We start from the raw sequence: 23,386 nt of genomic DNA on the forward strand, positions 1-23,386 counted from the left end.
CATGTACAACATGTCATAAGATTTGTGAACAAAAATCTGAAATCAGTGAAGGAAATGAAAGTGATGCAGGTAAGTGGGAGGTGACATTTCATGTGCCAGTACTAAAAAGTCAAAATACTGAGAATACAAATAAAAGTTTGAAAGATTTGCATTGCTCTCCCTTAAAACTTCAATTCATTCCAAATTGCAGTAAGGTCTCATATGGCAAACAGAAGCTAGAAATAGTGGAGCATGTTTTGGGAAAAACGTGTACCAGGCAGATTACAGTCTCGAAATTTCTGACAGTAGGGATGATGAAACTATTAAGAAACCCAAAGAATCTGATGGGATAATATTGTTAATAAAAATGGTTTGTGTAAGAAGATCTTGTTTTAAATGGGAGAACCCAAACATTAATATTGCTTTTTCTAAATTTTGTTCACTAAGATGGAAGTGGTGTATTTTAACTGACACTTCAGGCACTCACCGCTATGTGTCTGTGGTATCCACCAAAATGTAAAACTGCTTTTGGATACAGAACACTCTGAAGAAACATGTAAAGAACTTCTAGAATTTCTTTTACGTAACTCGGAAAACTACGGCTGTCCCAGTGATGACAAACTGTCAGACTTTTAATATGTAAAATTAGCTTAGCAAAGTTGCTGATAAAGAAATCAAGTACAGCCAGTGAGTTACCAAAAACCATAAGACAGAACTGTTAAAGAAGTCTGTAACTGTTATTGAATACTTTGTAACAAAATTATAGGTACTTAACACCTGCAGTTATTTATATTTATTTATATCTAAGTGTCAAGTGAGATCCCTGAAAAAAATTTGAAAGAAAATCTAAGCTCTGAAAAAGCAATTCTGTTACTGGACTTTCCTGAAAAGTACAGTTTTGTAATTCAGAATGAAATTCCAAGTTACTACTGGACATGAAGCAGCTGTACAATCCATCCTGTTTGTGTTTATGTGATAAACGTGGAAAACAAATTGGTAATAGCAAACCACTACTTTACAAATAATGATATGGAGCATGATGTAGGATTTATAAAAGCTGCTCAGAAAGAATTGGTTGGCTGAACATTAAATATAAAAATGGGAGAAAGCTTTAAATACTTGTGTGAACACAAAAATGTTTTTTCTACTTATGCTGAAGATTCCTTTTCTTGTGACTAGCCATGGTATGTCTGTGTGTAATGGATTAGAAGGAATTGTAAAATGTGTATTGAGGATGATGTACAAATAACAACTGCATCTGGCATTTACAGTAACTGCAAGGCTAATATTGGGTGTGATGCATAAAACATTTAGGAACATATATCAACCTAGACAAACTGGAAAGATCACTTTACTGATCTCTCAAGGACACTGAGTTCTGCATGTTTTGCTCTGAGAATTATTTCTTATGTTCACTCCTCAGGTGGTGCTAGAATGGATTATTTGGGTTACTGCCAGCCCCTTGCAGCTTATGGAATAATTTTCTGGGGTTAATTTAATAGCTGATTAAATGAAATTTTTGCATTACAGAAAAGGGTTATCAGAATCTTGTCACATAGTTTGGCTAGGGCCCGATGCAAGTCCCTATTTAAAAATCTGTGTTTGCTTACTGTACCCTCCTTGTACGTATCCAAATGTGTGTTGATGACAAGACTTGGAGACCTGCTAACCAACTCTGATTGCAACAGTTACAATACTCAAAACTGTGAGTCCCTCCAGATGGAATGCAATAGAACAACCCGCATTCAAGGACATGTGAGGTGCTTTGGTGCCATTCTTTAAATCTGCTGCCAACATAAATAAAGAGGCTGGAGATGGAAATGGCTTTTAGATCAGAGTTAAAATCATTCCTTTTTGAAAAGTGTTTCTTATACGATTAGATGGACTGTTGGGTTCTTTTGATTATGGCAACTGAGGTACCTCTGGTGCTGTGTTTCTCCTTGCAAAGAATGTTTCTGCTTTCTTTTATTTTTTCTATTTCTTCTGTTTCAGATACAGTGTGGTACACATTGGCTACGAGGAAATTTGGTGCTTATGTTATTGTGATGGTTATAGTGTCGGCATCTTTTTGTGCTTGCGCTTTAAACTTTTAAGCAGTGATAAATAATGTGCTTATGCGATTACTTTTTTAAGAGTTGTTTTAAACGTGAGTTTCATGATTTACCTATGTAATTGATTGACTTATTGTGCTTTTTGTACTTTTCTGCAGTGTTATGTATTTTGTTCACATATTTTCACATTTTCAGTAGTTTTGTTATTCTCAAAATTTCTTTTCCATTTATTTATTATTGTGCACGTCACACAACGCAGATGTTGTAGTTTGTGATTCCCCTTCGCCTAGTGAGTGAAGTGGCTACTCCATTCTTAATGCAGTGGACTCTCACATTCGGGAGAATGGGGTTTATTCTCCCTCCAGTCATCCCGACTTGCGTTTTCCATGGTTTCTCCTTGTCACTACAATGAATACTGGGATGGTTTTTTTTTATTACGCCTTGGCCTATTTCCTACCTTATCCTCACATTGTCTTATCCCATTTTGTTAATGTTTTATATGTAAATATTATTTATGTAATGTTGCTGATGTATCTGATAGTATTGTACTAAATAATTTATTGATAAATAAGTAAATAATTTTTCCCCTTCTTAGCGAAAATCAACATAGAATTCTTATGCAAGAATCTCAAGAAGAGATTTTTGGCAATGAAGACATATTTGATACCCAGCAATGTTCACAATTACAAACCATTTTAATGTTATTGATTAGAAGTTAAAAAGAGTAACTCGTTATCAAAAGCCATTCTTGATTTTTTTCTTCAATTAGTAAATACCTCATAATGGAAAGTACCCATCATCATCATCATCATTTTAGACTGATTATGCCTTTCAGCGTTCAGTCTGGAGCATAGCCCCCCTTATACAGTCCCTCCATGATCCCCTATTCAGTGCTAACATTGGTGCCTCTTCTGATGTTAAACCTATTACTTCAAAATCATTCTTAACCGAATCCAGGTACCTTCTCCTCGGTCTGCCCCGACTCCTCCTACCCTCTACTGCTGAATCCATGAGTCTCTTGGGTAACCTTGCTTCTCTCATGCGTGTAACATGACCCCACCATCTAAGCCTGTTCGCCCTGACTGCTACATCTATGGTGTTCATTCCCAGTTTTTCTTTGATTTCCTCATTGTGGACACCCTCCTGCCATTGTTCCCATCTACTAGTACCTGCAATCATCCTAGCTACTTTCATATCCGTAACCTCAACCTTGTTGATAAGGTAACCTGAATCCACCCAGCTTTCGCTCCCATACAACAAAGTTGGTCGAAAGATTGAACGGTGCACAGATAACTTAGTCTTGGTACTGACTTCCTTCTTGCAGAAGAGAGTAGATCGTAGCTGAGCGCTCACTGCATTAGCTTTGCTACACCTCGCTTCCAGTTCTTTCACTATGTTGCCATCCTGTGAGAATATGCATCCTAAGTACTTGAAACCGTCCACCTGTTCTAACTTTGTTCCTCCTATTTGGCACTCAATCCGTTTATATTTCTTTCCCACTGACATTACTTTCGTTTTGGAGATGCTAATCTTCATACCATAGTCCTTACATTTCTGATCTAGCTCTGAAATATTACTTTGCAAACTTTCAATCGAATCTGCCATCACAACTAAGTCATCCGCATATGCAAGACTGCTTATTTTGTGTTCACATATCTTAATCTCACCCAGCCAGTCTATTGTTTTCAACATATGATCCATAAATAATATGAACAACAGTGGAGACAGGTTGCAGCCTTGTCTTATCCCTGAAACTACTCTGAGCCATGAACTCAATTTACCGTCAACTCTAACTGCTGCCTGACTATCCATGTAAAGACCTTTAATTGCTTGCAAAAGTTTGCCTCCTATTCCATAATCTTGTAGAACAGACAATAACTTCCTCCTAGGAACCCAGTCATAAGCCTTTTCTAGATCTATAAAGCATAGATACAATTCCCTGTTCCACTCATAACACTTCTCCATTATTTGCCGTAAGCTAAGTACCCATCCCCAAGAAAAATCTTTTGGAGCTGTACATGATGACAGTTGATACTTTGCCGTCATCAAGAATGAATGTGATGAAGAAGAAGATGCTAATTTTCTTTTTCTTCACCCATCTGGACCAGCAGCATTCTTTTGGCCCAAAAAGGAAAACTCTTGTTTTGTACTTCTTTATATACTTTGGTGTAACTGGATCAAGCACATCAGGAAGAATATGTTATTTTTTTAATGAAACAATATGAAGTTAACAGCTAAAAGTAAAGGTGTTATTAAAACTTTCTCTTGAGAGATCCATGGACCTTAACTGCTGAACATGCACATTTTTAACTTTAAACTTTTGCCTACCCTTAAATAAAGTTAATATTAGTATTGAAAATATTCCAATTAAAATTATAACTTTTGGCTTTGTACTTTTATTATTTTATCAAAACATGTGACACATTTACTAAAGCTTTTCAGTCTACATAATGTCTTTTAAATGACCTTTGGAACAATGACATGAAATATCTTTGCATGCAAATGAAAATCCCCAGTCTATCAAACCCCATGCTTTTTTAAAACCATATTCGAAAATATTTTGCACATTTAAGACATCATCTTTTAGGTCATAAAAATTTAAATTAATTACCAATATTCCCATACCAATATTGAGTGGAGTTATTTTAATATCTTTTCCTAGAAAGATACATCCTTTTTGTATCATCTGGAAAAATATAATAGTGATGTGTTACTAATATTTTTTCTCCTTCTCTCTCTAAAGTAATGCAATCCAAATGGGAAGCTTCAACCACAGCATTTATGTATGCTTTTTGAAAACTTTACCACTTTTGCCTCAAAAACTATAAGAAATATAGAGGAAATTTTACACTAGTTATTACTATCACAAAAGTAACAAGCAAAAAACATTTCTGAAAATCTGATGCAGTGGGTGACAGGCCTGGATAAACTTAGATGGAATTATCCCATTTTCATCACAGTAAAAAGCTTTTTGATTTCCAATTTGTGTGTCCATTCATAGGGAAAATCCATGAATATTTTTATTTTTTTTTAGAAAACCTACAGTCTTGGGAATTATTTAAGAAAAAAGTTAGTTTACCAACAGGTTGGAGAAATTTTATATAGGCCTAAGCATTTTTCAACATCCCTGTTATTTTTCCAGGAACTGGACATACAGTAATGTCTCTTGTAATTTTCTTCGCAACTTTACTGCTTCAACAATTACATTTCTGTCAGCTATATGCCTCTTTAATTTCTGAAACAACAATTCGTAATCAAAAGCTTCATAAAGACATGGGTTGTGAGTATTCTACAGATAAGCACCACTTTGCATGGACATTCACACAAAGCAAAAATATCTACATCTACAACAACATCAACATTTATCCTCCGCAAGCCACCCACCGGTGTGTGGCGGAGGGCACTTTACGTGTCACTGTCATTACCTCCCTTTTCTGTTCCAGTCGCGTATGGTTCGCGGGAAGAACGACTGTCGGAAAGCCTCCGTGCGCGCTCTAATCTCTCTAATTTTACATTCGTGATCTCCTCGGGAGGTATAAGTAGGGGGAAGCAATATATTCGATACCCCATCCAGAAAAGCACCCTCTCAAAACCTGGCGAGCAGGCTACACCACGATGCAGAGCACCTTTCTTGCAGAGTCTGCCACTTGAGTTTGCTAAACATCTCCGTAACGCTATCACGGTTACCAAATAACCCTGTGACGAAACGTGCCGCTCTTCTTTGGATCTTCTTTATCTCCTCCATCAACCCGATCTGGTACTGATCCCACACTGATGAGCAATACTCAAGTATAGGTCGAACGAGTGTTTTGTAAGCCACCTCCTTTGTTGATGGACTACATTTTCTAAGGACTCTCCCAATGAATCTCAACCTGGTACCCGCCTTACCAACAATTAATTTTATGTGATCATTCCACTTCAAATCGTTCTGCACGCATACTCCCAGATATTTTACAGAAGTAACTGCTACCAGTGTTTGTTCCGCTATCATATAATCATACAATAAAGGATCCTTCTTTCTATGTATTCGCAATACATTACATTTATCTATGTTAAGGGTAAGTTGCCACTCCCTGCACCAAGTGCCTATCTGCTGCAGATCTTCCTGCATTTCGCTACAATTCTCTAATGCTGCAACTTCTCTGTACTTCTCTGAACATTACATCAAAAATTACGTATAAAAAGGTTTAGTCTGAGAAAAAATTGGCAGAAGTTGTTACAAGTATAAGCAAATGTTCATGGCTTCTTGAAAACCCGAGAGAGGAACTACTCTTTTTGGGCATGCCCATGACCACATCACAAATAAAGATGTTTATGTGACCACATCACAAATACAGTTGCCCACGTGTTTGTGTATCAACATGTACCTACAGAAATGTAACACAGTGTAAGAGCAGCAGGCATACAAGTATCTAAACCAAAGACTGGAGATGTGTCACACTTTGTCAATGGCAAAAGGTTTCAAAGCTGACAGGAATTGCTGCTATCCTTGGATGAGGGTTAATCTCAATCAGTATCTTAGCAAACATTGGAATTGGGTACCTAATTTTAAAAGATTCCTGCTCAAAGCAATATATAAAGCTGCAAGTCTTCAGTGGGCCAAACATCACAGAAACTGGTCAGCAGTTGACTAGAAGCAAGTGTGAATAGAGTAGTCCATGCAAGATATAGTTCTCTAATGCTATGGGGACATACTGTACTACAGCCAAGTGACAATGAGAATTACATGTTTACTTCAGTATTCTCAGTGACCAAGTATGAATCTTTTTTCTACATACTCATGAAGAGTCTGCCGTGAACACTATTGTCTTTTTAGATGGCAACAGCTATATTAAGGGAACTGTATGTGCGCATTCCTCGTTTAACAAACTTTCATGCACCATACCTCAACGCAACAGGCCTGCTAAATCACCTGATATTAATTAAAACCATGTCTTGGACAATCTGGAATATTATAATCAACATCCTCACTATTTTGTGGCTTTATGGGATCTAATCATCTACGGCTGGTTTCAGCTGAATACAATAGCATGCACTTCATGAAACTTGTAGATTCTCTTTCTTGCCAAATTGAGGCCATTGTCAAGATTAGATGTGGTGTTACATGGTACAAGAGTGGTTTGAAAGGTTCTCGGAATCACCATGAGAGGTCAGCACTAGCACGAGTTATTCGCATGATATTCAGTGCACTGTGACCTGTAAACAAGTGCCATGTCAGTGCTCTTAGAGGAGAGTTGTGGCGGTGATATGGCACTGTTGCTGTTCCCGCGTAGTGATTTGTGAAGATGGAAAAAAAAATCGAGATTTGAGCAGTGATTAAGTACTTTGTACAGAAAGGTATGAAAGAAAAGGACATTCATGCTGATTTCCAGAATACACTGGGAGACTCTGCTCCTTCATATTCAACAGTTGCCAAGGGGACAAATGAATTTAAATTTTCTCGGGAGAACTGAGATGATGATCCGCATAGTGGTCGGCCAAGATGTGTCACTACTCCAGAAAACATTGTAAAAGTGCACAAAATGGTCATGAAGGATCGCTGATTGAAAGTGCGTGAAATTGCACACGCTTGCCAGATGTCATCTGAAAGGAGTCACATTTTAACTGAAGAATTATAAATGAAAAAATTATCTGCAAGATGGGTGCCGACATTAAGACAATGTACACTCGCACACACGGGCCATCACCATGGCAAAATTACACAAACTAAGGTATGAATTGTTGCCACACCTGTCTTATTCACCCGATATGGCTATCAGACTTCCATCTCTTCCCAAAACTGAAAATTTTTCTTGGTGGATGAAGATTCACTTCAAACGAAGAATTGATAGCCGGAGTTGATAACTATTTTGCAGGCCTGGAGGAAACTCATTTCCAAGATGGGATCAAAACACTGGAACATTGCTGGATGAAGTGCATTAACATACAAGGGCACTACATTGAAAAATAAAAATAGTTTCAGTGATTTAATTAGTTTTCTTTTCTATTTAATTCCAAGAACTTTTCAAACTACTCTCATATTGGAGTGGTATCTGTCATGTCTCTTGGGTGTGATCAATTTTTTGTCTGGTATGATTAGTAATGGTGTAACACAGAAAAACAATAAAAGGTGATGTATGTTATGATACAACCTGTTCAAATTTTCTTTTAATTGTATAATTTAAACAACTAGTTAGGAAGCTGAATTTTTAGTTTGTGAGGACTGCATTCCTAATCACACCAAAGAAGGTAACTTTATGGTTAAATCTACACACCACTCTGTTTTCAAATACAAACAAGCAGGAACTGGTTGCACACGCATAGACCCACGTAGCCTAGTATTCCGAAAAACTACATTTTCATATGTGTGAAAACTACTTGAACTGACTATTCTCATTAACCATACAAGAAGTGTATGTGTACAACGTAAACTACCGTATATTTCGCATTAGTTAACATTTGTTCAAATGCATTCATTTGTTACAAATCAAAACATTTAAAGAATAAGGTCAGAAGACATCTCAATACGACATGCTTGACCATAAGACAGAAGTATTTTCACAATTTCAAGAAATTTTCTGTAATTCTTACATCAGACAGTGTGCCACATTCTTGATTCAATAATTAACCGTTATGTGAACGTTCCCAAGTTCCAGTTTCACAGTCAAAGGCAACTTAACAGGTCTTTAACAGTAATATGAAAATAAATTCTTAATCTTATAAACTACTTTTGGCAGGAAATTAACACGAATTTTTCTTATACCTCAAATAGTGACGTACATCAATATTCACAGTGACTCAAACTATGTCAAGGATTAGGACCAAAAACAATTTTCCCCTGGCCCATTATCACACAAAATCGATGTGAATTGATAGCACATACTGTACTTGTTCAGTTATTCTTTTGACGTATCCTGTGTTCAGGTCCTCAAATCTTAAAAAGCACTGATGTCCGTCAATGCTAGTCTAGTACGGGGTATTTATTAAATTTTATGTACTGTCAGTTAATAAATTTCATTCCAAGTATACCGCAATCATTGTTCTGGTTAAAATAATAAACCAAAATACGAATAGGCTACTTTTTAAATTGTACTACCAACACGTGAGAGTCTCACAAAAAACTAATCATATCCTGAAACTCTGAAACACACAGCATTTCACAACAAAGGTGCAGTGCACCTACTAAACTCGTTGACGTAAACTCATATACAAGATCAACAAACCATTTAGTTTCAGTCATGTGTCCACTATCTTTCTTTTAAAAAAATAAATTCTTCGTTATCTATTTATGCATTTCATAACAAAATATCTGCTGCAACTGACACTTCATATACTGTCCCAGACAGATTTCTCAACGCGAACATTAGATTTACACACACGATCACAAGAACAATTAAGCTCAATCTCCGTTGTTCCAACGGCGAAACCGTTTTCAGTTTTGTTTACAATTCACACAAAACACAACACCCCCAAAAGAATGATAACACTTTCAATCTACCCTTCCCGCCTTCGCTTATTTTGTATTGGTACGAAACTCAATGACTACTACAAATCAGTGTTGCCAGCAGTTTCCGCTATAAGCATACTCAAATTCCGCTACATTACACTACAATGTCAAATTTTGTTTATAATATCGCCTACACAAATAACTGGCAATACATGGGCTGCATAAAGAATATGAATTATAAACAAATGTATTCCATACCCTTCAAGCTAGGCTAACTCCAAGCACGACAAGTGGTGAACTTGGTGATAGTGGATCATTCACAGAGTCACTGTTAACATAGTAAATATAGTTTCATGCAGCAACTACTTTTCTCTTTTTATGTGACTTGAACTTGCGAAGGCATAAGGAATTCATTCTCGAGGGGGTTTTGTTAGATTTATGTGTGAAATGTTTCTATGTTTATAAAATGGCAGCGAAATTCTTGATCCTGTAAACATATCAATATTTTGGTCATCTTATGGTAGTTGAATTCAATTCTAGGCTATTCGGGGATAAAAAGGAGAGATTTTTTATCCCCCCTTAGCAATTTAGGGTCATATACATTTAAACTGTCAAACTACTAACCTTTAGAGAGGAAAGATACTATATACTGTATGTATTTTATTCAACACAATAGTTTATTTCTAGCTGAGAGCACGTATTAGCTTCGTAAAATGCAATCTTTAACGAAATTATTTATTATTATTATTATTAGTATTTGAAGATTGTAATGACTGTGTAAGCCACACAACTGAGCGGTTCGAAGACAATTACAATTGTGCGATGTGTTTACTAATCCTGTCATTGTATCTGATCGCCAGACGATTCCAATAACTGTTCATATTTGTTAGAGGGCTAATACAATTACCAAACTTAAGGATGATTTGCATCGTAACTGGATACTTAGTACAACAATGCTGCCTTTGAATGGAGAGGCTTGATTGTGTGAATCATGAAATTCTTCTAGATAAGCTCAAGTATTGTGGTATGAGTGAGACAGTGCACAAATAGTTTAATTCACACTTAACTGGAAGAATGCAGAAGTTTGAAATTAACAGTACAGATAGTCTACAAAAATCAGCAGAGTACTCTAACTGAGAAGGTATCAAGAATCGTGTCCCACAGGGTTCAGTCTTGAGTCCCTTGTTGTTCTTAATATATATTAACGACTTGCCACTCTATATTCATGAAAATGCAAAGTTATTTCTTTTTGCTGATAATACAAGTATAATAATCACACCCAAGAAGCAAGAATTAGCTGAGGAATTTGCAAATAATCTCTTTCAGAAAATTATTAAGTGGTTCTCTGCAAATGGACTCTCACTAAATTCTGAGAAAACACAGTTTATACAATTCTGTACAGTAAATGGCATAACACCATTGATAAATACGGACTATGAATGGAAGTCTGTTGCTAAGGTAGAATACTCTAAATTTCTGGGTGTGTGCATTGATGAGAAATTGAACTGGAAGAAACACATTGATTATCTGCTGAAACGGTTAGGTTGGTTGGTTGGTTGTTTGGGGAAGGAGACCAGACAGCATGGTCATCAGTCTCATCGGATTAGGGAAGGAAGTCGGCCGTGCCCTTTCAGAGGAACCATCCCGGCATTTGCCTGGAATGATTTAGGGAAATCACGGAAAACCTAAATCAGGATGGCCGGACGCGGGATTGAACCGTCGTCCTCCCGAATGCGAGTCCAGTGTCTAACCACTACGCCACCTAGCTCGGTAAACGGTTAGGTTCAGCTACTTATGCTATTAGGGTTATTGCAAATTTTGGTGATAAACATATCAGTAAATTAGCCTACTATGCCTATTTTCATTCACTGCTTTCATATGGCATCATATTTTGAGGCAATTCGTCATCAAGAGAGAAAGTATTCATTGCACAAAAGCATGGAATCAGAATAATAGCCGGAGCCCACCCAAGATCACCTTGCAGACATTTATTTAAGGAACTCGGGATATTTACAGTACCTTCGCAATACGTATATTCACTTATGAAATTTGTCATTAAGAACACATTCCAATTCAAAAATAACAGCGAAGTGCATAGCTACAACACTAGAAGAAAGGATGATATTCACTATTCCAGATTAAATCTCACTTTGGCACAGAAAGTGAACTATGCAGCCACAAAAATCTTTGGTCATTTGCCAAATAGTGTTAAAAGTCTGAGAGACAGCCAACCAACATTTAAAAGCAAATTAAAAAGAATTTCTGAATGACAACCCCTTCTACTCAATAGATAAATTCTTAGATATGAAGTAGTAACTGTAAAAGAATCAATTAATTAATTAATTATTTTGTGTAAAGGAAACGTATGTTAAAGTGACACGTTCCACATCATTACGAAATGTCGTATTCATGATCTATGGAACAAGGATTAATGTATGTATGTATGTACCAGAAGTTGTTACACTATAGCGACTCTTAAGTGTGCCTGTAGAACCAAGACCGTGTTTTATGCAGGGTAACAGTAACATGGTCGCTGTGATGTTTTTAATAGTGCATTTTTAATAGTGTGGTCCTTAAGTGTAATGAATGTTGTCAGCAGTGGAATTCTTCTGTGGTTAGCTTCAAATGTCGGTTTTCAATAGCATTCCTCGAAAAGAACATTTTCTTTCCTCCAGAGTATAATCCGACTACTGAAAAAAGAAAATTACTCGCCATGCAAAGTGACTCTCATGACAATTTAATTAATTGTCTTATCAATTTGATATCAGTGACAAGCCGCCTGGCGGGTGTAGGTGATGGCTAGGGCGCCACAGATATGATTCTTCACTTGGTGTTCTTTTTTTTTCATTGCGGCGATATCTTTTAATGATATTTCACTCATCCAACTGTAGAGGTAGGGACAACCATCATAATAAAATCAGATATGTTACAGAATTTATAAACTGATACGTAGTATAAAAGTTACATTTACAACTTCTCTGTGCTGTTACCTTGATAGATTTCGTATGTGGCCAGACGTTTGGCTAGCTTAAGAGAGAGATCGAAAGTGAGGAGGTGTACTGTGACGGTGGTAGATCTTAGCGCACCATCAAGAGCCGAAAATGAATTTAATATTCTAATCTTGTGATACAAGATGCGACGGATAAGAAAAAACATTTCTCTATCTGATGGAAGTATACCATAGTCCTGTACAGGATTTTCACAAAAAATAATGATACTTTAGCGATGTGGTAACGTGTGTGTTGTCCGATTTCTTCAATCTTCGAAAATAATTCATTTAAACAGGAGGAATGTACATTCTGTGCAAGAAACTCCACGTGTATAGTCAACAACATCGTTGCCTCAGGTTGGGTAAAGTGTTTTTTTTTTTTTTTAACTGGGTGGTCTATGTCGTGGCGGAATTATTTAGTATACATTCAAGATGCTGCTGCTTGTTTCCCAGCGCACTGCAGCTGCCTGCAAGAGAGGTCACACGGAGTTGGCAACCAAAGTAACAGATTAGCTCAGTATTTGACATGTACAAAGAATGCGCCTACTCGTCTGACGGCGAGGGCTGGCGAAGTGACCAGTGTGCTGGGTGAGTGCATCAGTAGCGGACGTGTGTTTGTTGAGTGAGAAAAGATTCAAAATGATGGATATTTGCACTGGACGTATTGATAACATCCGAATTCCTACCGCTCCAATCATCCCTCGGCAGCGTTTCGGGGGCTTGGCGCGCTGTGTGTGGACGTCTGGAAGGCTAGTAATCGAGATATGCTAGTATTTTCAACTGTCTTCGACATCTAGCCATGACAGCCTGTTGCTACGAACTGGATCGTAGTTTAAGTGTGTCGTGTTTAGCTGCTCTCAATACATCACAGTGGACTCTGTCTTGCAGCGGTAGTTGCTGATTCTATTCTAATCACACAATAGAGAGGAGGAGGAGGAGGATATTGGTGTTCAACGTCCCGTCGACAACGAGGTTATTAGAGACAGAGCACAAGCTCGGAGTAGGGAAGGATGGGGAAGGAAGTCGGTCGTGCCCTTTCAAAGGAACCACCCCGGCATTTGCCTGGAGTGATCTAGGGAAATCATGGAAAACTTAAATCAGGATGGCTGGACGCGGGATTGAACCGTCGTCCTCCCGAGTGCGAGTCCAGTGTGCTAACTATCACACAATAGAACCTTCCTCTCTACTTCCCAATGTAGCAGAGAGAATCACTTCAGAAAGTCTACACTACTTTTAAAAATCCAGTTGCTACGTCAATTTCCCGATTGATCGCTTTATTGTTTCTGATAGTTGTTTTGTGTACACTCATGCATTTGGATGTGTCTCTCTCTCCCAGCCAGCTCAGTCGATCCTTGCATGTCAAGGTGAGTGCAACTGGAAAATTTTTCAACAAAAGACACCTTCAATCTGTCACAGTATAATTACATAATTAAGACATGCACGTGCTGGATGTGAGCTTTTCCCACTAAATAAAAGTGAGATCCAGCCCCTGCAAATTGATATTTATAAATAAACAGTATATCCTATGCTATATAAGTGAATTTCTTGTCGTGAGATCCCTTCTCCTCAGTATAGATAGTAGCTTAGAGCCCTTGGCGGAATCCATTCTCAGTCAGGAACTTGCCTTGGAAAGAAGGCGTTTCACATGTGTCAGTATTTCACAGGGGTTTACCGGATAAATGCTATTTTGTTTGCAGTTTGGGTCGGACCACGACCGACGTTTCGTGCAGGCCTGGCTGTGGCACGTTACAAAAGGAGAAACAGAGAAGGAGCACGTGTTTCGACGGCAAATTCTTGGATGGTTTGTTTGTGGATTAGCATGACATCTCGTCTGTCATTTGCAGGGTCCGAGTGGTCACGGGCAGCCACATGGCGTGTCGCTTTGCAGTACCCTAAGAGAGCTGCGTGTGTGGCATCATGAGCCAACAAAGGGTACGGTCCAGTGGACAGGGGATGGTGGACGACGTGTGCTTCACGATCAGAAAATTTTTAAAAGTGTTATTATGTGTGATGGGTGTTAAATACGGTATTCCTTCAGAGATCAGGATAAAAAGGAAAGCAATCTACTCGTATTTAATGCTCACACTCCTAACAAATCACTTAGTGTACTGGGGGTAGAGTATTAATATTTTTTAATTTTAATATCTGACATCGTGGAGAAAGTGTGTTTGACATCTGCATTTCCATGTGGCAAGACTAATATTATTTTGGCTACTTTATCAATATTCTAGAACATATAATGTCAATAAAAATTTTTTATATCACCTACTGCGCTCTGGAATTTGATGCTATACTTTGAGCCTAACGCCATTTTTCTATATCAGAAAAGCACACCTTTACTTTCGTAAACTCTTCGATTGCTTCATTTTTTACCTACCTTCCTTCCATACTTAAAGGCAAGTTCTATTATACATTGTTATCGTCTAATGTTTCTATTGGCTCTTTTATTTATAGTTCTGGTTATTATTAACGATTGACAACTGTCAGCAGCATCGTCTTGGATCTCATCAGATCATTCATAGCCGAAATGTACGAAATCATGCAGATCAAACTCTATCTAACATTCAGAGTACATACTGAATGTGTATTATAGTACTTGCTGGATTGTCACCGTCATGTAACCGTCACGTTTTTGAACGTTGAGGGTCAGAGGAATTTCTGAGCATTCACATTATACAGTACATCAATGTCGAAAGAACGTTGTGACGTTACAGCTGGTTCATAAAAAACTCACCATGGGTGCTATTTTGTAGTTCATGGTAGATCATCATAAAATGCTGAAATTTAGTTTAAAGCAATATGCTATGATTGTTGTCATGGTTGATGATGAGAAACAGAGAGTACAAAGAGTCTGGCTTAGATAAATGTTAAAAAATCGAGACTTTGTAGGAGATGGAAGAGAAGGAGTCATCATTCTATAAATATTTGAGAATGTCTAAACAACAGTATTTTTACTTGTTAAGCAAGATACAAATACAAATTACGAAGAGAAATTCAAGATTTACGCATCCAGTTTTACTTTGACATAAGGTGATGGTTTGCCTACATTATGAATAATACGTTTTCGGTTTTCAAGTCTCATCAATTCGAATAAAATCCTCAAGCTTTCGATGATCATCTCCGCCATTGTCGTCAGGAGTTCACTGACTGCCGGGGCTGTTACGGTTTCTCGCTTATATAGGCATGATGACGTCATCAGCGTTGAAACAGATAGACCCAATGTGGAGCGCTAGCGAGGCTATTGCCCCTGACAGCACCGGTGACGTCAGGTCGCGCCAAGTGCAGGCGCCACGTCTGAAACTGCCACTCCTGCGTAGCGCATCTGTATTTGCTTTGTTTCGATGTCCAACGCCCACCTCCATGCCCTGCTGAGTGTGTATCCTTGGTCTCTGTTGAAATTGTTGTTGTTCAATCTCAACCGCTTCCTTTATAACAGAGTCCCAATATGTAGATGCATGAGCCAACACTTTTGTATTTTAGAACTGTATATTATGTCCGTTTTCGAGGCAATGTTCCACTATGGCCGACTTGTCAAGCTCCCATTATTTTATATGGCTCTTGTGGTCAGTTCAACGTTCCACAACCTTGTCCGATATACAAGCTGCCACATTCATATGTCATCAACATTGTCACCATTCGATTGGGAGTTGGTGGATGTAGCCATGGCAGCTCTACAACATGCAAGTTTATCCAAGGCAAGGTCGGAACAATGTGCCAAGTTCGACCGACTGAAATGTAAAACCCGGTAAGGCCCACAGAATGGTTGTTAATCTTTCCAACCAAGAACTTGACGACAGGTCTATATCAGCGCTGAGTAAAAGCCTCAACTTTTCTCCAGTTCCACGACACCTGCCAATACTGGATATAATTAGTGGAATAGAGCAGTGCATTAGGAATCTTTCGCACAATGCAGTTAAGGAAGTCAGGTTAACTACCAGCCATATCCTGGGAAAGATAAGCCACCAAAATCTAATATTAGCCAGGAGGCACGACGTTGCTTTTGGTTATTGCGTGATAATGAAGACTTGATTGTCTTGCCAGCTGTCAAAGGGAATGCCACCATGGTTCTGAACTCTGCAGACTACCACCTGAAGATGCTCCATTTATTAGAAGACTCTACGTACTGCAAGCTTAGTCGTGATCCCACACAGGCCATTGTCAGAAAGACAGGGAAGTTATTAAAGGATTCTGGTTTACCAGATGAAGTGGTGAAGAAATTAACACCTCATGCCGCCAGACCTCCCAGGTTTTATGGATTGCCAAAGAAACACGAGGACAGTGTTCCTCTGAGTCCCATTGTTAGTGTAATCAGTTCGCCTACCTACAGACTTGCTAAACATCTGGCAGGATTATTAGCACCAAAACTAGGACATTGTGAACACCATGTTGTCAACTAGCAGAAATTTGATGAGACTCTCAAGAGAATGAAAATAGACCCAAACTACCTGTACATTGTGTCACTATTACGAGGGTGGCAATACAAGATACACTGGATCTTTTGGCCCAACATTTTCCATCTGGAATCATTAAGTTGTTCTGTCACGTCCTAACAACAACATACTTTTTGTACTGCAATGAATATTATGAGATGACGGACGGCACAGCCATGGGAACACCACAGTCTCCAGCAGTCGCAAATTTCTTCATGGAGCACTTTGAGGAGCAGGCTCTGTAAACTGCGACATTACGGCCGTCTTGCTATCTACGATACATTGATGCCACCTTCCTGATATGGCCTCATGGTGAAGATACGTCGATCACGTGAATGTTGTCTGTCCCAACATTAAATTTACCGTCGAGATGGAGAAGCATAGCAAGCTGCCATTCTTGGATGTCTTGGTTGAGCGGAAGGCAGGAGGCCAGCTTGGTCATTCTGTGTACCGGAAACAAACATACACTGATTGGTACTTGAACGCCAATAGTCCACCGCCCTTTATACAAGAAAGCTGTCCTGAACACGTTTGTTCATAGAGCCAAGATTATCTCTGACGATGACGACCTACAGTCCGAATTATAGAAATGAAAACATGTTTTCGGGGAAAATGGATACAGCAAAAGAGACATTGCAAAAGTTTTCAAGGGCCACTAACGAAATACACCTGGTGAATCAGTAGAAGAGGCTCTGTGCCCTCGGCAAGAGATTCTGTGGTTAAATGGACCAGCAATTAGTGAGTGGATAGGAAAGTGTATGGGCATGATATTCTAAGTAAAGACTCTGTGTTGGTAGGACATGTATTGTAAAGTGAGATGAAATCATGTATTTATAAGTAAATATGCAAGGAAATGTATGATGGTGGATATGGTTGAAATGTTTAGACAGTGGAATTATTGACAACTATATAATTTTTAAAACTGGATGTCACATGAATAAGGTAAAATATTGTAAATACAATGGTTGGTCTTCAACAAACTCTTTCTTTTTGCTAACCATATGCCTCCTAGTAGTTAGAGACTATAGTAATTAGAATTTTTTTTATTTTGCTGGCAGTTGTTGCTACTTGCTGAAATTGCTGTAGTTCATGTTATGAAGATTTTCTGTGAGGTAAGTGACTTTTGAAATAGAATGAGGTTTGTGCTATTGGAATCCATGACTGAAATGAGTTCAGGCAGTTAAGAGAGTTGGAGGTAGTTTCATATTTCCTTAATTTCATATCTTTTGGATTTGTATTATTGTTAGGATTTCTTGCAATTCAAGCCCATTCTTTTGTGCTAATTATTGGAAGTCATGTTGTCAACACATAGCAGTAAAATGGTATTGGTCTTGTACATTGAGGGTAATAAATGAATAGGTGAAGCCTGAATTGTCTTTAACAGGGAAAATTCTGTAGGACAGTGTTTAGTAAAAAAATAATTAAAGAGATAGTTTCAGTAGTTGTTTCATCAAAAATGCCAGCTTGCATCATTTAAAAGTGTATTAATCGCCCCAATCATAATCTGATTTCATTCATAAGTGGAACAATTCAAGCAATATTTTCTTTTGTATACATGAATTATTGTGACACTGTTTACTTCAATTGTAATGGTTTTGTTTCAAAAAAATGTTCAAATATGTGTGAATTCCTAAGGGGCCAAACTGCTGATGTCATCAGTCCCTAGACTTACACACTACTTAAACTAACTTATGCTAAGAACAACACACTCAACCATGCCCAAGGGATTACTCGAACCTCCGACAGAAGGCGCCACGCTATTCGTGACATGGCACCTCAAACCTCATTTGACTTTCGATTTACATTACTTTACTCAGTGTCCACTCTTTCTCTTCTTCATTGTGTTTTCCATTACCTTCGAAGTTGCTTGGATGAGCCCCACTGTATCGATGGGCTCGTCACCACACTACACACGGCTAAGTAACCGTGCTGATTGTTGGGGCAGTATCTGATACCCTAAATCCCTCTCACCAATAATTATCATTCATTGTTCTCATTTCCTCCCCATTTATAAAGCCGGAGACAGTGGTCATGTGTGCATGAGTTTTATGCATACGATTGTATGAATGTGTAAGTGTGCTGTGCTTCCATTCCTGAAGAAGGCTTTCGCTGAAAATTTGTGTTAACACTCTTTTCGTCATGCCTGCTTTGTGCTTGGCGTGTGAGTATCAATCTATCCGCTTCGCAGTATAGTTATCCCTTCATGAAGTTTTTTTGTAAATAATCCACTGCACTTTAAAATGAACAGTGATGCACATAATTACAATGTTGTTGTTGTTGTTGTTGTGGTCTTCAGTCCTGAGACTGGTTTGATGCAGCTCTCCATGCTACTCTATCCTGTGCAAGCTTTTTCATCTCCCAGTACCTACTGCAACCTACATCCTTCTGAATCTGCTTAGTGTATTCATCTCTTCGTCTCCCTCTACGATTTTTACCCTCCACGCTGCCCTCCAATACTAAATTGGTGATCCCTTGATGCCTCAGAACATGTCCTACCAACCGATCCCTTCTTCTGGTCAAGTTGTGCCACAAACTTCTCTTCTCCCCAATCCTATTCAATACTTCCTCATTAGTTATGTGATCTACCCATCTAATCTTCAGCATTCTTCTGTAGCACCACATTTCGAAAGCTTCTATTCTCTTCTTGTCCAAACTATTTATCGTCCATGTTTCACTTCCATACATGGCTACACTCCATACAAATACTTTCAGAAATGACTTCCTGACACTTAAATCAATACTGGATGTTAACAAATTTCTCTTCCTCAGAAACGCTTTCCTTGCCATTGCCAGCCTACATTTTATATCCTCTCTACTTCGACCATTATCAGTTATTTTGCTCCCCAAATAGCAAAACTCCTTTACTACTTTAAGTGCCTCATTTCCTAATCTAATTCCCTCAGCATCACCCGACTTAATTAGGCTACATTCCATTATCCTTGTTTTGCTTTTGTTGATGTTCATCTTATATCCTCCTTTCAAGACACTGTCCATTCCATTCAACTGCTCTTCCAAGTCCTTTGCTGTCTCGGACAGAATTACAATGTCATCGGCGAACCTCAAAGTTTTTATTTCTTCTCCATGAATTTTAATACCTACTCCGAATTTTTCTTTTGTTTCCTTTACTGCTTGCTCAATATACAGATTGAACAACATCGGGGAGAGGCTACAACCCTGTCTTACTCCCTTCCCAACCACTGCTTCCCTTTCATGTCCCTCGACTCTTATAACTGCCATCTGGTTTCTGTACAAATTGTAAATAGCCTTTCGCTCCCTGTATTTTACCCCTGCCACCTTTAGAATTTGAAAGAGAGTATTCCAGTCAACATTGTCAAGAGCTTTCTCTAAGTCTACAAATGCTAGAAACGTAGGTTTGCCTTTCCTTAATCTTTCTTCTAAGATAAGTCGTAAGGTCAGTATTGCCTCACGTGTTCCAGTGTTTCTACGGAATCCAAACTGATCTTCCCCGAGGTTGGCTTCTACTAGTTTTTCCATTCGTCTGTAAAGAATTCGTGTTAGTATTTTGCAGCTGTGACTTATTAAGCTGATAGTTCGGTAATTTTCACATCTGTCAACACCTGCTTTCTTTGGGATTGGAATTATTATATTCTTCTTGAAGTCTGAGGGTATTTCGCCTGTCTCATACATCTTCCTCACCAGATGGTAGAGTTTTGTCAGGACTGGCTCTCCCACGGCCGTCAGTAGTTCCAATGGAATATTGTCTACTGCGGGGGCCTTGTTTCGACTCAGGTCTTTCAGTGCTCTGTCAAACTCTTCACGCAGTATCATATCTCCCATTTCATCTTCATCTACATCCTCTTCCATTTCCATAATATTGTCCTCAAGTACATCGCCCTTGTATAGACCCTCTATATACTCCTTCCACCTTTCTGCTTTCCCTTCTTTGCTTAGAACTGGGTTTCCATCTGAGCTCTTGATATTCATACAAGTCGTTCTCTTATCTCCAAAGGTCTTAGCCATTTTGCACTTCCTGTCGATCTCATTTTTGAGACGTTTGTATTCCTTTTTGCCTGTTTCACTTACTGCATTTTTATATTTTCTCCTTTCATCAATTAAATTCAATATTTCACAATACCAGAAGAAAAAAATGACATTTATAATGCCACATTAAGGTTGTCTGTAGCACAAACAGGGGTTCACAATGCTGCAACCAAACGTTTTGATATAAAATGCCTGACACAGAATCAAAGTAAAATTTGAAACAAACCTGAAAACGTATCTCTGATAACTTCTCCTATTCCACAGAAGATTTTCTATTACTGTAATGTGTAATCGGTGATAGGTAGGTATTACTAACTAACATTTGCCTGCCTTTAATTAAAAAACTTATAAACTAATAAATGATCATCATGGAGGCATATTTACAAAGAAAATTGATGTCATTATATAGGGACTCATTCTATATCATTATGATTTGTTGTACAAATGATATATGGACCATAAAACTATGGTATAGACTTACCTACTTTGAAAACCTCAGAATTCAAAAGTAAAATCAAGCAGATTATCATAGAAGACATACATTTCAATTGTGCTATGTTTAGTTATTCCTAAATGACAAAGTTTCTGACGAGAAATATCCCAGGAAATGAAACAAATATTCTGCTGTTGGGAGGATAGGGCTACATCTTACACACAATAGGCTATCATTAATAAAATGTTACTCACATACATGTTAAAGCAAACTATGTATTTTAAGGGGTCTTAAGCGTTTGAGACCATTCCCTTAATCACATTTATAGCATTCCACAATGCTGGAAGATATTTAAAAATTATATCTTTTCTTACCCTGTAAATTGCTGTTACTAGCCACACACTAAATGACCTGCCATAGGTAAGATCTCAAAGTGAGAAGGTGGGTAAACCACAGTGAGACTAATGCATTAGCAGTCTAATAAAGGAAGAACGCTATTCTGCATGGAGATATACTTGTATGCAATTCTGTCTCTTTGACACATCAGTAAACATTCACTTTGTTGACATGCACAAGATATGCTAGCATGCCTTGTTTCTTTCCTCATGTACACGTTTATGGGCTAGCAAATAACATGTACGTAAGTTTTTTTGCAAAAAATGTTGAGCATATGAGCTGACAACTGAAAATGTAGTGAACAAGAAGCAGTACCTTTGCCAGTAAACAATCAAGCATTGGTTTTGGAGATCCAGTTTCATTTACTATCGATACAAATACAGTGAAAGAGGAATTAAATGGATTACAAAAACAACCTTCTCACAGTACTTCTTTCTGTTTCTGGTTATCCGAATTAGAGCAGCAAGAAACAGGTTACGTTAACGAGGACAAATGTGTTATATTACTGAAGCAAGTAGGCCCAAGTATATAAGAATAGAAAGGCATTCGAAACTTCCTTCCCGATACTATGTTATTCATGTAACCTATATAATTTTTAATATTTAAAACAGTTGTTGCGAGCACACGACAGGAATCATGAACAAGAGGCAATCGTAAACAGTAGTCTGTTAATGTTTTGGGCTACTTAAAGTGGCAGGCTTTAAACAACGTACAGCGTAAGCCTGTAGTGCCACCTCTCTTCTTTTTCTACCTCCATGCGATTCACATTTGATGGAATGGAAATGAATGTCTTTGCGACACTATTGCTCATTTTTGTTGTACTATGTGACAGCAGCGCTCCAAGCGGCCAGGAAGCTACACTTCTGAATATGAAATAGGATGAATGTGAATAGTATCATTTATATTGATTTTTAACATAGTTTTTACACTGGGGAATGTACGTAGTGTCATAAAAATCGCCAATAACTATAAAACGACACTAGATTTGTCTTTCTTTAGTTTCCTAAGGACTCTGGGTAGTATGAAACGCTAAATTACATAAAAGTTATTTACGATTCTATTGTAACCTACAGATATTTAATGAAGATTTTCGTTTTCTTTTAAGAGCAATAATCGGCTAGTAAACAGTAGAAAAGTGGATCTTTTGCAGAAATACTCAGCAACATGAAGTTTTCTTCAGCAGACTTCCAGTCAAATCAGTAAAAATGGAGTGTAGAAAACTTGTATGGAATGTAATATCTACATTATTATTATGGCCAATCGTATAAACATCACTGATTGGAGGTTAAATTTGACATTAGACTAGAAACTTAGCTACGTTCAGGACTCAGCTGTATTGTATAACACTAAATTTGGATCCACTAAAGCATGTTCAGATTTGATCTAAGATAGCATGTAACATGTATCTCAACATGGCTGAAATCGGCTATCGACACTATTATTGTGCATCGACAACAGATATTTGTCATATATCATAGATACGCAGTATTTATTACCAACGTTGCTGAGCTGTAAAAAAAACTATGGAAACTAGTAAACAGAAAAAGGAGCGATCCTCAAACTTGTCTCAGTATGAGAAAGATTTACTGTTGGAAATTGTGTTGGGCCAGTATAAAGATATAATTGAATGCAAAAAAACATATAAAGTCATTGCGGCCAACAAGGTAAAGGTATGCAGAG

General features: G+C 38.0%; 1 protein-coding gene across 6 annotated transcripts in view; it reads right to left on the reverse strand.

Moving 5' to 3' along the window:
* Positions 1–9,749, reverse strand: part of LOC124710153 (E3 ubiquitin-protein ligase RAD18-like) — a 101,854-nt gene extending 92,105 nt beyond the window's left edge. For 2 of the 6 annotated variants that reach the window (XM_047240905.1, XM_047240899.1), the window contains exon 1: positions 9,233–9,525. The gene's annotated coding sequence lies outside the window, so the exon portion shown is untranslated. Of the gene's footprint in view, positions 1–7,760; positions 7,780–8,772; positions 8,885–9,088; positions 9,118–9,232; positions 9,526–9,714 lie in introns of those variants that run through there. The other 4 variants (XM_047240901.1, XM_047240904.1, XM_047240900.1 and 1 more) reach the window with 4 other exon arrangements.
* Positions 9,750–23,386: the final 13,637 nt, after the last annotated feature.

The sequence above is a fragment of the Schistocerca piceifrons genome, chromosome 1 (genome assembly GCF_021461385.2).
Source record: "Schistocerca piceifrons isolate TAMUIC-IGC-003096 chromosome 1, iqSchPice1.1, whole genome shotgun sequence".
Classification (NCBI taxonomy): Eukaryota; Metazoa; Arthropoda; class Insecta; order Orthoptera; family Acrididae; genus Schistocerca; species Schistocerca piceifrons.